Genomic DNA, 15,477 nt, shown 5'->3' with positions numbered 1-15,477 from the left:
TAGAGTACACAGCCCTCGTATACATGCGCTTACACAGCTCTTGGTCCAATTCACTCAGATTCAGAAAGAAGTAACTTGCTTCAAGTAAAGAACTCGCCTGTCTTCACTACTGTTTGTATACATCTCTAGTGTAAATGTGCTCAAAGGTATCCCACTGAAGTTTGAAACACCAAGCAGCGGGTATGGCCTAGCAGTCATCAGCTTTCCTGCAAAGAGTTAGGTCCCCATGCAGTAAACAGGAACCTTTTTGCAGGTGGGAGAGGGCTCCCCACTTTCTTTAGGGGATCTAGATTTGAAGAGTGATTGATAGTTGTCTCACCCTAGGAGTTAGATGGTGAAATGGCTTTTGTCAGAAGGAGGCAGGTCTGGAGGTAGGATGGTGTAGGTCTCTGAGTAAAATCTTGCCAGCCAGATATGATAGTTTTCCAACTTATTCTCTGGGTGCATTTCCCTTTTCTCATCCCCAGCTTTAATAAAATTACGAAAGCAGCCAAGCCTTTTTTATAGCTTTGCAGAAGAGTATTAAGACAACATCTAGCAGGACACTTTCGGCCCTTACCACACCACAAACACACTCTAAAATGTTTTCTATACATCTTTCTGAATGCCCGGGATAGCACATCCCCTATATTATGTCCTGGTAGGTTAGTCCTTAACCAGAGAAATGGCTGTGGTTGGTCTTCAGACAAAAGAGAGATGGGGGAGGTCTTGATGGAACGAGATGATACATCAACACCCCTGCATCTCCCTCATGCTTATGACATCATCAGGTAGCCCAAGACTGTACCAGTTGCCTAAATTCAGCCCGTTGTGGTCTTCCTCCCCTTTTCCTGCATGCCAGTAGTCAAAGGAGTGCGTGTAGCCCCACCTGAACCAGCCCGTGGTTGCAGAGGAACGGGAGTTATTCTGCATGCAACACAAAGTCCTGAAGAAGTCGTAACTGAGTGATGAAGAAAACGGTAGGGGTCACCAGAGGCAGGAAGCACGTGACTCGGCCAGCATCTCGGCAGCAGCGCGTCAGCCTGTGGTTCTCAGCTGGCCGCACTCCAGAGGGCCAGACTCCAGACATGTAGGCAGCGCAGACAGAAAAGTAATTCTCTGGAGGCCAGAAAAGCCAACCGGGCACCTGGGATCTTAGCCACCATTGACATGTACAGCATTCTTGCCATAACAACTGGTTAAAGGTAATAAACCCCCTCTTATTTAAATGGCAAGTGACTAGGACTGTTCGTTTTTGCTTTCAACAGAAGTGTAAAAGAAAAGGATTCAAAGGGAAGAAAAATAACCCTGACTCATTCCCTGAGCAGTGAGGCAAGAATTAGAAGAGACAGCCTATGTTTACATAGAGCCCATCGATAGGTCCCCAAACGGGTCTCCTTGCTTTCATTGTCCCCACACATTTCTTCTGTCAAAACTCTTAAGCAGGAGATTTTCTTTGGGGAAACATGATAAAAATTATGATTGCTAAGCTATCGTGCTTTTTAAATTTATAGACTAAAACTCCCTATGCGTACTCCTTCAGGGACCACGTACATTTATTCTGACATCACATATGCTCAAATGACAGACGTGCCCACTCAGGTGTCACACCTATTACCTGCATGATGAGAACTGAGGTACCCACAGATGGGTGACCAGCTGCTGATGAGGGAAAGTTCTGCTCTTTCTTGGAAGTTCCTCTTCTCAGAAAACTCTTTTCTTCCTCCTCCTTCCTCACAAAAGTTTTATTGTCCTCATCATTTTATGTTACCATGTCCCATGTTATAATAGGACCAGACCTCCTCTGTCTTCATTGACTGCAGCCTCATCTAAAAATCTAAGGACCAACCATGTAGTTAAAGTTTTAACTCTCAGGTAGATTGCTTTTTACCAGTAGACTTTTGTATTTGTCATTGGTCGTTTCCAAGTAACTTTCAGCCATCTTCAGGAATTGTGTCTACTCTCTCTCCTTCTCTCTCTCTCTCTCTCTCTCTCTCTCACACACACACACACACACACACACACACACACACTGAAATACAAACACCATTCATGCCACTGGTTGGTTGACTCCCATCTTATAATTGTCTTAGAACAGATGCCTGTAAGTCAGCCTCAGCTCCCTTTTTGAAAAAATGCCAATCCCTCCTGCCTTTCAGCCTGGGTAAGCCCACCTGCATTACTAAAAGTTACCACATCATTTGCCCTGGAAAACTCCATGGACCTCGAACAGATATTCAAAGTGTTTAGGGGGAAAATAAAATACATTAACGGCACTGCCAAATAGCTGTGGGGAGGGAGCCTCAGAAGTCACCACGGGCCTGACTGGAAGCCGATGAATCTTTGCAAAGTAAAATCCTTTTAGCCCAGGATCCCTCCAGGCCACAGAAACTGCCCTTGAGTACATAAAGATGGATCTGAGGCTACTGGCCACACCTCGGGCTGCAGGAGAACTTGTGCATTTTTTAAAACGATGTTTATCGGGTCTACGTTGTTTTTCTAGCTCAAAACTGAGACATGAAAATGGAATTTTTAGCCAGTAACTCATACATTTAGATTCCTGGTTTTTAGGTTTTGGAAAAAATGCACCTAGTTGTTTTCTTATTACAATACTGCTGGTTTTGTTCACCGGTCCATGTTTTTCTTGGACTGTGGTGGAGTGGAATGTTTTAAATTATGGGCTTTTGCTTTTTACCCTCCGATGTCTACTAAATAAGTCCATCGTCTAATTCTAAAATTGTGAGGCAGCAAACATGCACTTGTAGCCAACAAAGCTACATTTTTATTCCAGAAAGGGTATTTCTGTTCTAAATTTACAGCAAAATAGCTCTGGAGACAAAGGCAGGATTTCAGCCAAACCAGACGTGCTTCTTTATAATGGCATGTGGCTTCCAGTGCGTTGCTAAGTAGTCTACCTTACTGAATGTTTCTCTTCATTATTAAAATCTATCGTAAAGTGTTTTGAACCTTCAGCTGATGTTAAAAAAAAACATTGGCTATGTTTTGATTTAGCCATTAAAACAAAGCTCAACAACAAAGACAAACCCACCACTCTGCGGGATAAAGAAATCTGATATTATTTGGAATCAAAGACTAAGTCATATTTTAGGCTTTTGTTACCAACAATGTTACAAATCCAAAGCAGTTGTAAATTAAATTTAAGTGAAATGGATTAAATCGCTCTTGGTAGAGCTACTGCAGTTTGGCTAGACTCCCCGTCCCTCTCTTTTCTGCTGTAATCCTTTCAGGCAAGGGGCTAGGGGTGGACACTGCATGGCCTTCAATGCCCTTCCTGATCTGAGATTTCAGGGACTTAATAATTCTGAAACTACAAGCTACTCTGAATCAGTAAGTCTAAGCTTCTCTGATTCTCTGCCTACCTGACTCTCAGACATCATGGCAGGTCACTGGGGTGAACTCCTAGCCTTCAAAAGGAGCTACGGGTCATGAGGAAGCAGAGAACCCGGGTAAATGCCACCTCGCCTTCTAAGCAGGCATCGAATTATTGATCCTGATCCTGCCAACTCCTGGGGAAGTCAAAGGTAAAATGAGAAGAACTTATTAGAACTTTTGACCCTAAGTTGCTTATAAGTAAACAACAGTGAGAACAAAGCCATGTCAAGGTTTAAACTCTTAAGTTTCAAATGTAGACTTGAAAGAACCTTGGCAATCTTTCCCTTCTTCCAATGTCTTTCCTTTTGTTTTTCTTTTAGAGTTTGAATTAGTCAGCTTCGCTACTGTTGGAAAACTGTGAATTGGGACGAGCATGATTGTGTTGCTGTTTGGATGTTGATGATGGTATGTCTTGGAGGAGGGAAGGGGTGTACAGTGCCCGCCACCTCCCAGCACTCGGATTAGCTTCAGTTAATAAAAGGCCAGACTCTTGCTTGGCACCAGAGCCGAAGAGACAAGCACATACTTTCCTGTGTCGTTAGAACATCGCGTGAAACCAGTTCCACTTACAAAGACTCCTTTCTTCCATCCTTGCTCTAAGCCACATTTCCCCATTTCATATCTACTATTTACAGATTAGTACTAGAATCTGGGATCCTGATTGAAAGTCCTACTATTGGGAGAGAGGGGAGGGAAAACAAGCCTCATGTTAGTAAAACGTATTCTGCAGGAATCTAACTGGTCTGCCCTGCTATCCTCCTCCAGTCCCTGTCTTCTGCTACTGCTTTAGCTCCTGCTAGTTTTTGACCTTGACTATCACTCAAATGCTAGCTCTGGTATGCACTGTGCAGGCAGGCCCTTAAGTTGTCCATCAGATGTAGCTTCTCCTGATGCCTCCCCAGCCCTTCCTGAATAACCATGATATTTGTCTGCTGTAACTTCAGAATCCACTTGCCCTGTTAAGCCATACTCTAGTCTGGGTGGGAAACCATAGAGTTCTCAGTCTTTTGGCGCTAAGAGAGAAAGGAACAATTTTTGCTTTAGCCAAATTGCTATAGGATTCTAAACTTGGGTGTTATATATTATAATCAGGTTGACAGATGGCAGCAATGTGTGGTTTGAAAGACACAAAATAACCCTCTCTTCCCTCTTCCCCCCAATACTGATCATGTCCTAGGGTCGGGAACCCTCGACACTTGTTCTGACCCTGGGTCACCCTGTGGAAGGTCCTCGTGGAAATGATGCAGGTAAGCTTTCTGGGAAATGTGCATTAGCCTGAATTTGTTTTATATAGAATTGCAGAGAATAGAATCTCAGCATTTAGATCAGGCCCTCAGAGTTTCTTGCTCTATCTACTCAAACTACCATAAACCCCACGGAAATCTCACTCTGCTTTGCACAGTTCTGCTTCTTACAAACTCAATCCTGGTGTTAACAGTGATCGTCTCTAGGTGCTATAGGGTCATGGCTGATTTTTAAATTCTCTTTATACTTTTGTTTTTGTATGTTATAAAATTCTGTAATGAGCAAATATTATTTAATTTCTGTAAAAAAGTAAGCTTCGTTGTTTTAAAACCAGGAAAAAGAAAGTTCTTTCCTATATGAGCCAAATTCTGCATCCCTGACATTTTCCCTCATAGGTTTTGTTCTGACATCTGATCAGTGAGCCTAATTCCTCTTCCCTTGACAACCATTCATATACCTTAAAGTATCAAGTACATTCTTGATTCTGCTCTTTCTAAATGTCTGCCCCTATTTTCATATAGTTTCTGGTGCCTTCTCCAGCCTGGCCAAACACTAAATGACCTCTAGCCTACCTGCAGTATTTAATAGTGGTTTAGATCTGAATACAGTACAGCTAGTGTGCATTTGCTCAGTGCAGATAACAGCGCAATATCACCTCCTTTAATCTGAGCAATCTACTACTATAAATATAGCCTTTAGCTATCACAACACACTTTGGTTTCTATTAACTGTTTAATTCATCTAAAATGCTTAGGACACCCCGCAACACATATGTAAACAAGATTTTTTCCGGCTTAAATTGAACGATTGATTTTTCAAAGCTAAATAAAAGACACTGCGTCCATCTTGTAACATTACCTCTTGTACTTTGGGCTCTTTATTTTAGCCCTTTAATGTTATTCTGATTCCTGGTCCTACCACCTAAGCCTCAGTGATCACTCTGAGCTTTGTGTCACCTGTGAATGTGCTGCTCATGAACTGACAAGCCTAAGATGGGCTGGGAGACTCACCACTTGGAGGGACTGCCCTTTGAGCCAACAGGTGATTCTGAACATACTGGAAAGAACACTGGCTAGCAGATGCTAATTAGCATAACCAAGTCTCCGTTTCCTCATTTTGTGATTTTTAATTTCTTCTTTTCAAGATTGTTGTGAGGATTAAATAATTTTTAGATAATGCCTTGAAAGATGTCTGTCACACAGAGGGTGCTCTTTACTACTAGCTTCACTTCCCATGTTGGTAAATTTGTTCAAGTAGTTGGGAACCAATGTAACCATGTAATAATCTAGCCCACACTTGGCTAAAAGTCTTGCAAGAAACCATCTCTGCCCTGCCTATGGTACCCTTCTCAGAGTCTCCCAAAATACAGAATAACAGGACAGCCTTCAGAGATGCACTTGAAACATCACTTTGAACTTTCACTTTTTCACAATGGCCTTGTATCAATTATCACAATGGTATGAAGTTTAAAATGTAATAATAATGGCATCTTATATTTATGCAGATTTGGGGGGTTTCTAAGATACTTTTGTGTGCATGATCAAGTCATCTGTTACAGCAGTTCGGTTCGTTAGGATCCCTAACCCCCCACATTACAGATTAGCAACCTGATATCTGAAGAGTTCCAATGACTCGCTCAAAGCCGTGTAATCAACGACTGAGCTGGTACAAAACCCAGGTCTTGTGATGGTTGGTTTTGTCCTCTTACTTTCATTCCACCCAAGTTTATTTTGGTTCTCAGAATGACCAAACGTCCCAAGGGTTACCTCTGAGTAGATCCCTATAAGAGGGCTTGGTTTAATAAAATGGGACCCATTTCTTTCTGACTTACACAAATTCGTTTGTCCAATTAGCCTAAGCAAAGAACAAAATTCTAAGGACTGATAACTTTTCATTAGGGGAGCAGAAGGAGGGACAAGTCAAAGGTACAAGGAGTCAATTTAGACTGAGATATGACAGCAAAAAACCCAGAAAATGAAGTGAGGCAAAGTGCTAGTGAAGAGCAAAGGAGCACTGAGGACAATCTTTGTTAACATCACGCCTGTTTCCCAAAGCCACTACTACGCGTCATTTTTAGATCTATATTCTTCTGCCCCAAATCCTAAATAGCACCTTTCAGCTCTCCAATATTCTCCATAAGCCTTCACTCACTCCTCCAAGGAACTGTATCACTCACATGCATGCATTTGCAAAGTCTTGCTCATGGACAGTGCCAAGGAAAATACATCCACAATGTGGCCGTGGTCAGGGTCTGGAAGACATGTTTTAACACCATGGTTCTCAAGCTTTTCATTGCCAAGGACCACTTTTCATGTATTCCCCCAGGCACCTCAGAAAGTCCTACAATGGCAGCAGCAGACAATCAGAACTTCTGATCCACATGAGATATCCAGGGTTACCAGACACACTCAAAGAAATTCCATTCCAAAGCACAAAAATTTGACATATTTGTAGGCTGTTTGACTTTATTTGGGGCAAATGTACATTTTCCATTAGCCTTATTTATTTATCTGAATATTTATTTGTATGTATTCATGCCCCATTTCTTCCCACTAAGAGTTTGAAGTGACCGTATAGCAAAAATACAAACATTGAAATAAAAACAAAATGAAATGAAAAAGTTGGGAAATGCAAGTATACATGGAAAATCAAGACCAAGAAAAAGAAGGCTGGAAATATGCAACCATTAGGATCAACGTGAGTGCTGTGAAAGGGCATCTTATTTCATTAAGACTGTCCTGTAACCCAGGGCAAAAATGGGAAACAAAACCAGTTCTTTGGTTTTCGCTATTCAAAAGGGAGTCTCGTGTGGGACTTTCTGCAGCATTGGATGTAGGCCTGAAACTTCTGCTTTAACCTAATATTTTCAGACCTCAGGGCTTCTATACAATAAAGCCAAAGATTCATTCTTGTCTGGGCACCTGCTCCCCAACCTAACAAGTCTTTAATGAGTCCACCAGTAGTAACAGCAAAGGAAACAGACCCCTGGACCACACAGCTCTCCTGTTTTCTCCCCTAAATTAGAATTTGTAGGGAGAGAGCAGGATACCACCCCTCCCCACAGCCACAGGCAAACTTTATAAAAAGGATGTGAAACCCAAGAAATCATTCCATTACTGTTGTGTATATACCTAGGGGCTCACACATGCTAGAAACTCTGCCAGGATATTTACATCTACAAGTAAGCAACTTGCGAAAAGTTTAGAAAAACAGCGATAGAATTAATATTCATTCCTGGGCTTTGGGAAAGTAAGAAATTTCAATAAAAAGTGCTGAAGTGAGCTGAAAAATACAATAAACCAGGGTCAGCAAACATTTTCTATAAAGTCTTATAGATAGCAAATATTATAGATAGTAAATATTTTAGATTTTGCAAACCATACATTTCCATCACAAATATTAAACTCTATCATTGTGGTGCAAAAGCAGACATAGACAATATGCAAATGAACAGATGTGGCTACATTCCAAAAAAATTTTTATTTACAAAAGCAGGCCAAGGGCTGTATTTGGCCCACAGGCCATGGTTTGGGGACCCCTGCTATAAATGGAAACAGAAATAACATGCTATGCCTCTGAACAATGACCCTAAACAAACAACTTTACGAGTTGCCATGCATTAAAGACTCCATTGGCTGTTTCTAAAACTCTTGGAGTTTCTGGCATCTCTACTTTCACTTCTTTTCAAGCTTCTTCCAAAGGTGCTGGGTCTGATACTAGTTTTCTTGCGCAAGAATGGAGAATTATGAAACATGCATTCCAGTGAACACACTGATGACACACTGCCTGACACACACTAGGTATTTTATCTATTGACTTCTCACAGTCCTTTTCAAAAATGCTGACTGCATTTGGGGGAGGGAGAATATGATTATCTTCATCAGGTTATCAGCCCAGCATGAGATCTTGGGTAAGTCACTTGATCTGCCCCAGACCCATATTTTTTTTTTAATTAATTAATTTATTTATTTACCCTTGGCTGTGTTGGGTCTTCGTTTCTATGCGAGGGCTTTCTCTAGTTGCGGCGAGCGGGGGCCACTCTTCATCGCGGTGCGCAGGCCTCTCACTGTCGCGGCCTCTCTTGTTGCGGAGCGCAGGCTCAGTAGTTGTGGCTCACGGGCCCAGTTACTCCGTGGCATGTGGGATCTTCCCAGACCAGGGCTCGAACCCGTGTCCCCTGCATTGGCAGGCAGATTCTCAACCACTGCGCCACCAGGGAAGCCCCAGACCCATATTTTTTTTAATTAAAAACATTCTATTATACAATACAGTGTTACCAACTATAGTCACCATGTTTTATATTAAATCCTCAAAACTTATGCACCTTCTAACTGAAAGTTTGTACCCTCTTACCAAACTCTCCCTATTTCCCCCACCTCAGCCCGCAGCCCCTGGCAACCACTTTTCTACTCTCTGTTTCTATGATTTTGACGTTTTTCGTTTTGTTTTTGTTTTTAGATTTCACATATAAGCGTTACCGTGCAGTATTTGTCTTTCACTGTCTGCTTATTTCACTAAGCATAATGCCCCCAAGGTTCATCCATGTTGTCACAAATGGCAGGATTTCCTTCTTTCTCATAACTGAATAGTATCCTATCGTATATATGTACCACATCTTCTTTATCCATTCATCTGTTGACAGGCACTTAGGTTGTTTCCATATCTTGGCTATTGTGAATAATGCTGCAACAAACCTGGGAGTGCAGATATTTCTTCAAGGTCCTGTTCTTACTTCCTTTGGATATATACTCCAAAGTGGAATTGCTGGATCACATGGTAGATCTATTTTTAATTTGCGGGGGTAACCTCCATATTGTTGTCCATGGTGGCTGCACAAATTTACATTCCCACCAACAGTGCACAAGAGTTCCTTTTTCTCCACATCCTCTCCAACACTTGTTATCTCATCCTTTAATGATAGCCATTCTAACAGGTATGAGATGATATCTCACTGGGGTTTTGATTTGCATTTCCCTGATGATCATGACACTGAGTACCTTTTCAAGTGCATGTTGGCCATCAGTACATCTTCTTTGGAAAAATGTGTATTCAGTTCCTCTGCACTTTTTTTTTTTTTTTTTTTTTTTGCGGTACGCGGGCCTCTCACTGTTGTGGCCTCTCCCGTTGTGGAGCACAGGCTCCGGACGCGCAGGCCCAGCGGCCATGGCTCACGGGCCCAGCCGCTCCGCGGCATGTGGGATCTTCCTAGACTGGGGCACGAACCCGTGTCCCCTGCATTGGCAGGCAGACTCTCAACCACTGCGCCACCAGGGAAGCCCCCTCTGCCCATTTTTAATCTGATTGTTTGGGTTTTTATTTTTATATTGAGTTGTATGAGTTCTATATATATTTGGATATTAACCCCTTATTAATATATAATTTGTAAATATTTTCTCCCATTCTGTAGATTGCATTTTCATTTCATTGATGGTTTCCTTTGCTGTGCAGAAGACTTTTGGTTTGGTTGATGTCGTTTGTTTATTTTTACTTTTGCTGTCTGTGCTTTTGAGTCAAATCCAAAAAATCTTTGCCAATACCAGTGTCAAGGACTTACCCCATTTTATTCTAGGAGTTTTATACTTTCATGCCTTATATTCACATCTTTAATCTTTTTTGAGTTGGTTTTGTGTACAGTATAATATAGGAGTCCAGTTTTATTATTTTGCATGTGGCTGTCTGTCTAGTTTTCCCAGCAATTTTATTGAAGAGACTATCCTCTTCCCATTGTATATTCTTGATTCCTTTGTCATGAATTAATGAATTAATTAAGCATATATGTATGGATTTATTTCTGGGCTCTCTATTCTGTTCCATTGATCTGTGTGTCTATTTTTATGCCAATACTGTACTGTTTTGATCACTGAAGCTTTCTTTGTAATATAGTTCAAAATCAGGAAGTGTGATGTCTCCAGCTTTGTCTTTCTTTCTCAAGATTGTTTTGGCTGTTTAAGGTCTTTTGTGGTTCCATACAAATTTTAGGGTTGTTTTTCTATTTCTGTGAAAAATGTTATTGGTATTTTGATAGGGAATCCCTGGAATAAATCTCACTTGATCATGATGCATGATCCTTTTAATGTATTGTTGAACTTGGTTTGCTAGTATGTTGTTGATGTTTGCATCTATAATCATCAGGGATATTGGCATCTAAGTTTCTTTTCTTTTTGTATCTTTGTCTGGTCTAGATGTCAGAATAATGCTGGCCTCATAAAATGAGTTTGTAAGTGTCCTCTCCACTTCTATTTTTTGGAAGATTTTGAGAAGGACCTTTATTAATTCTTCTTTAAATGTTTGGTAGAATTCACCAGTGATGCCATCGGTCCTGGGCTTTTCTTTGTTGGGAGGTTTTTGATTCAATATCCTTACTAGTATTGATCTGTTCAGATTTTCTATTTCTTCGTTACTTAGTCTTGGTAGGTTGTATGTTTCTCGAAATTTATCCGTTTCTTCTAGGTTGTCCAAATTTTGGTGTATAATTTTTCATATAGTCTCTTAATCATCATTTGTATTAGTGTGCTATCAGTTGTAATGTCTCCTCTTTCATTTCTCACTTTATTTATTTGAATCCTCTCTTTTCTTGGTAAGTCTAGCTAAAGGTTTTTTTTTTAATCTTTTTTAAAAAAACAGCTTTTACTTTTGTAGAGTTTTCTTCCTATTGTTTTTCTGGTCTCTATTTCATTTATTTCCATTCTGATCTCTGTCATTTCCTTCCTTCTACTAATTTTGGCTTTAGGTTGTTCTTTTTTCTAGTTCCTTGAGGTGTAAATTTAGGTTGTTTATTTGTGCTCTTTCTTTTTTCTTAATATAGGCATTTATCACTATGAACTTCCCTTTTAGAACTGCTTTTGCTGCATCCCGTAAGTTTTGGTATGTAGTATTTCCATTTTCACAGCCTCAAAATATTGTTTTATTTCTTCTTTGACCCACTGGCTGTTCAGTAGCATGTTGTTTAATCTCCACATATTTGTGAATTTTCCAGTTTTCTTCTTGTAGTTGATTTCTAGTTTCATACCATGGTAGTCAAAAATATGATATGATTTTAGTCTTCTTAAATTTATTAAGCACTTATTTTGTGGCCTAACGTACAATCTATTTTGGAGAATGCTCCATGTGTGCTTGAGAAAAAAATAGATATTCTGCTGCTGTTGGAGAAACTTGTTCTGTCAGTGTCAGTTAAGTTCATCTGGTCTAACGTAGTTTAATATTTCCTTATTGATTTTCTGTCTGGATGAACTATCCATTGTTGAAAGAGTGGTATTGAAGTCCCCTAATATTATTGTATTGTTGTCTGTTTCACACTTCAGGTCTGTTAGTATTTACTTTATATATTTCGGTGCTCCCTTGATAGCCTTTGATTCCAGATAAAAAATCAAACAAACCAGGGTTCATGCTCTAACATTTAACTGTTAGTGGGTCCTGGGGAATTCCACTTCATTTTGCCGAGTCTCAGTTTCTTTTTGTGTCAAATGAGGATAAAAATATAAGAAGTTAAATGAAATAACACATCTAGCATAGTGCCCGGCATATAATCAAAGTTCAAAAAGTGTAAATTCTGCCACCCGCATCTCTATCTTCACTGATCTGTGAACTGGAAGTGGTGGCTGCTTTTCTTTTTTTTTCAGGCTGCGGACGCGCAGGCTCAGCGGCCATGGCTTACGGGCCCAGCCGCTCCGCGGTATGTGAGATCTTCCCGGACCGGGGCACGAACCCGTGTCCCCTGCATCGGCAGGCGGACTCCCAACCACTGCACCACCAGGGAAGCCCCAGTGGCTGCTTTTCTTATGGGCCATTTTCAAGAAGCCTGAAGATGCCTTTTGTAAGTAGTGGGGAGATGAGAAGCTGGCCTGCAGCCACCCTGACTGCCACGGCCCTGTCACCTCTCTCCAACTCTCCCCCTGGTTTCTTAGAAGATCTGTCTTCCTTCTCTCCATATCTTTCTCCATATCTGCACTACAAGCCTGGGGACTTATTATCAAACCAGGGGCTTGGCTATGAGTCTACCCAACAAGCAATAACTTGTAGAGTCCTTGAAATTCTCCTTTGGATCAATCCAGTGCCCTTGGATACAGTAACTTACGAACAATTTTCCTATTGGTTCTTTGTTAGGAACAACATGGAAGAGCATCTGTCTTGTATTGAGGAAGAATTCACTGTGCATACTGGACTGGAATACAATAGTTGGGGAGAATACTAGAGGTAGAGGTCCGAGAATTCCTCTGCATCCCTCACAAATGACAAATAGTCACTGATTTAACATTTCCAGCAGTGGGGACTTTACTACCTTAAAAAGCAGCAATTTGGAACAATACTGAGAATTATATAGTTCATTTCCATTGCCCATGCTGTTTAAGTCCTTTAAGTTCCTGATTCTTGTTAAACCAAGATATTTACTATTACTTCCAGCTCTAATTGTCCACAAATTGAGTACCATGACATCTGTGACTTTATCTATGACCTCAGCAAAAATGTGGGCCTGAACAGTAACCATGGACAGGGTCTGTTGCCTGCCCTCATTCTCCTCCCGCCACTTTGGGTAGAATCATTCAGCCGGGTATGAGACTCACGTACACCCACAGGGCATGCTTCCTAAAGATCTGTGAACTATACCATATTCAGAGGCAGAATCTCCCCGAATAACTCAAAAAGACTAAGAACAAAAGGAGATTTAATCAGTTGGCCCTGACCAACCAGCCTAAGACCTTAGGCTGGATTCCAGGGAAATCAGGCTATGGACAAAAGATAGCAATAAGTCTCAGTCTGAAGCTACTCTGGGCTGGATCATTGGTGGGGTTGGTTTATATTCATAGCGCAAATTGCCGTGGAAGAATAGTGTGACCTAGTAGATTGATCTTCAAACTTGGCTGGAAGCCTGATATATAAAATAGACTAAAGCAGATTTGCTCTGTTTGAATTCCATCTGCATGGACCCCTCGCTACCCATGAAGGCCCCTCAAGCAAATCAGAGACACTCTAGGAGAAACACATCAGAGAGCAACTTGCGAATGATGATTGCCAGACCAGTCTCCGGGCTGCCGTTGACTCACTGTCTGTCTCTGCTCACATCACTTTCCTTTTTGTTTTCTAATTTTTATTTTATATTAGAGTATAGTTAATTTGCAATGTGTGTTAGTTTCAGGTGTACAGAAAAGTGATTCAGGTATACATATACCTATTCTTTTTCAGATTCTTTTCCCATTTAGATTATTACAGAATTTTGAGTGGCATTCCCTGTACTATACAGTAAGTCCTTGTTGATTATCTATTTTATATATAGTAGTGTGTATATGTTAATCCCAAACTCCTAACTTATTCCTCCCCCACCCCCACCTTTTCCTCTGGTAACCATTAGTTTGTTTTCTAAGTCTGTGAGTCTTTTCTGTTTTGTTCATAAGTTCATTTGTATTATCTTTTTAGATTCCACATGTAGGTGGTATCACATGATATTTGCCTTTCTCTGTCTGACTTACTTCACTTAGTATGATAATCTCTAGGTCCATCCATGTAGCTGCAAATGGCATTATTTCATTATTTTTTATGGCTGAGTAGTATTTCATTGTGTATATGTACCAGATCTTCTTTATCCATTCATCTGTCAATGCACATTTAGGTTGCTTCCATGTCTTGGCTATTATACATAGCGCTGCAATGAACATTGGGGTGCATGTATCTTTTTTTTTTTAAATTTATTTTGGCTGTGTTGGGTCTTCGTCGCTGTGCAAGGGCTTTCTCTAGTTGTAGTGAGTGGGAGCTACTCTTCGTTGTGGTGCGTGGCTTCTCTTGTTGTGGAGCACGGGCTCTAGGCATGTGGGCTTCAGTAGTTGTGGCACATGGACTCAGTAGTTATGGCACGCAGGCTCTAGAGGGCAGGCTCAGTAGTTGTGACGCATGGGCTTAGTTCCTTCGCAGCATGTGGGATTTTCCTGGACCAGGGCTCGAACCCATGTCCCCTGCATTGGCAGGCGGATTCTTAACCACTGTTGCACCAGGGAAGCCCCCATATATCTTTTTGAAGTATGGTTTTCCCCAGATATATGCCCAGGAGTGGGATTGCTGGATTATATGGTAGCTCTATTTTTAGTTTTTTAAGGAAATTCCATACTGTTCTCCATAGTGTCTGTACCAATTTATATTCCTACCAATAGTGTAGGAGGGTTCCCTTTTCTCCACACCCTCTCCAACATTTATTGTTTGTAGACTTTCTGATGATGGCCATTCTGACTGGTGTGAGGTGATACTTCATTGTATTTTTGATTTCTATTTCTCTAATGATTAGCAGTGTTGAGCATCTTTTCATGTGCTTTTTGGCCATCTGTAGGTCGTCTTTGGAGAAATGTCTGTTTAGATCTTCTGCCCATTTTGTGATTGGGTTTTTTGCTTGCTTTATTATATTGAGCTGCATGAGCTATCTGTATACTTCTGAGCATGATTTTCCTGAACTATAAAGTGAAGTTTTGTTTTATCTCAGTAATACTATGGCTCCTTATATTATATCACTACATCTACTAAACCAGCTTGTGATTACATTTGGGCCACGAGAGAGTGACCCCTCCACCATAATAACAATGGGAATATTTGGGAAGAAAAAAAAAATGATTCTAAATTATACAACAGTCTTACCGGCCCAAAGTACAATTCTTTATACAACTCAACTTGAAGCAATTGTTTCTACTTTAAAATCTTTGCGTAACAGGAAATCTGGTAGGAGAAAATTAAGCATTTTTCCAGTTAAGATAATTCCAAGTAAATGAAATGTTTTGTTCACAAAATAATTTTAACAGAGTCATTGCTTTGCAATGAGGCCTCCGAAGGTTTTATTTTTAAATAAAAAACTTGGTGTGGTATTTTTGTTTTATGTTTTGTTTT

General features: G+C 40.6%; 1 long non-coding RNA gene across 1 annotated transcript; it reads left to right on the top strand.

Moving 5' to 3' along the window:
• Nucleotides 1–1,053: 1,053 nt before the first annotated feature.
• On the top strand, nucleotides 1,054–4,620 carry LOC137231275 (uncharacterized). Its single transcript, XR_010946437.1, has 3 exons — nucleotides 1,054–1,184; nucleotides 3,693–3,777; nucleotides 4,550–4,620. It is a non-coding gene; the product is annotated as an uncharacterized lncRNA (long non-coding RNA).
• Nucleotides 4,621–15,477: the final 10,857 nt, after the last annotated feature.

Source organism: Pseudorca crassidens, chromosome 9 (genome assembly GCF_039906515.1).
Source record: "Pseudorca crassidens isolate mPseCra1 chromosome 9, mPseCra1.hap1, whole genome shotgun sequence".
NCBI classification, from domain to species: domain Eukaryota; kingdom Metazoa; phylum Chordata; class Mammalia; order Artiodactyla; family Delphinidae; genus Pseudorca; species Pseudorca crassidens.
Note: the sequence above shows the minus strand (reverse complement) of the source record. Positions and strands in the feature narration are given on the sequence as shown.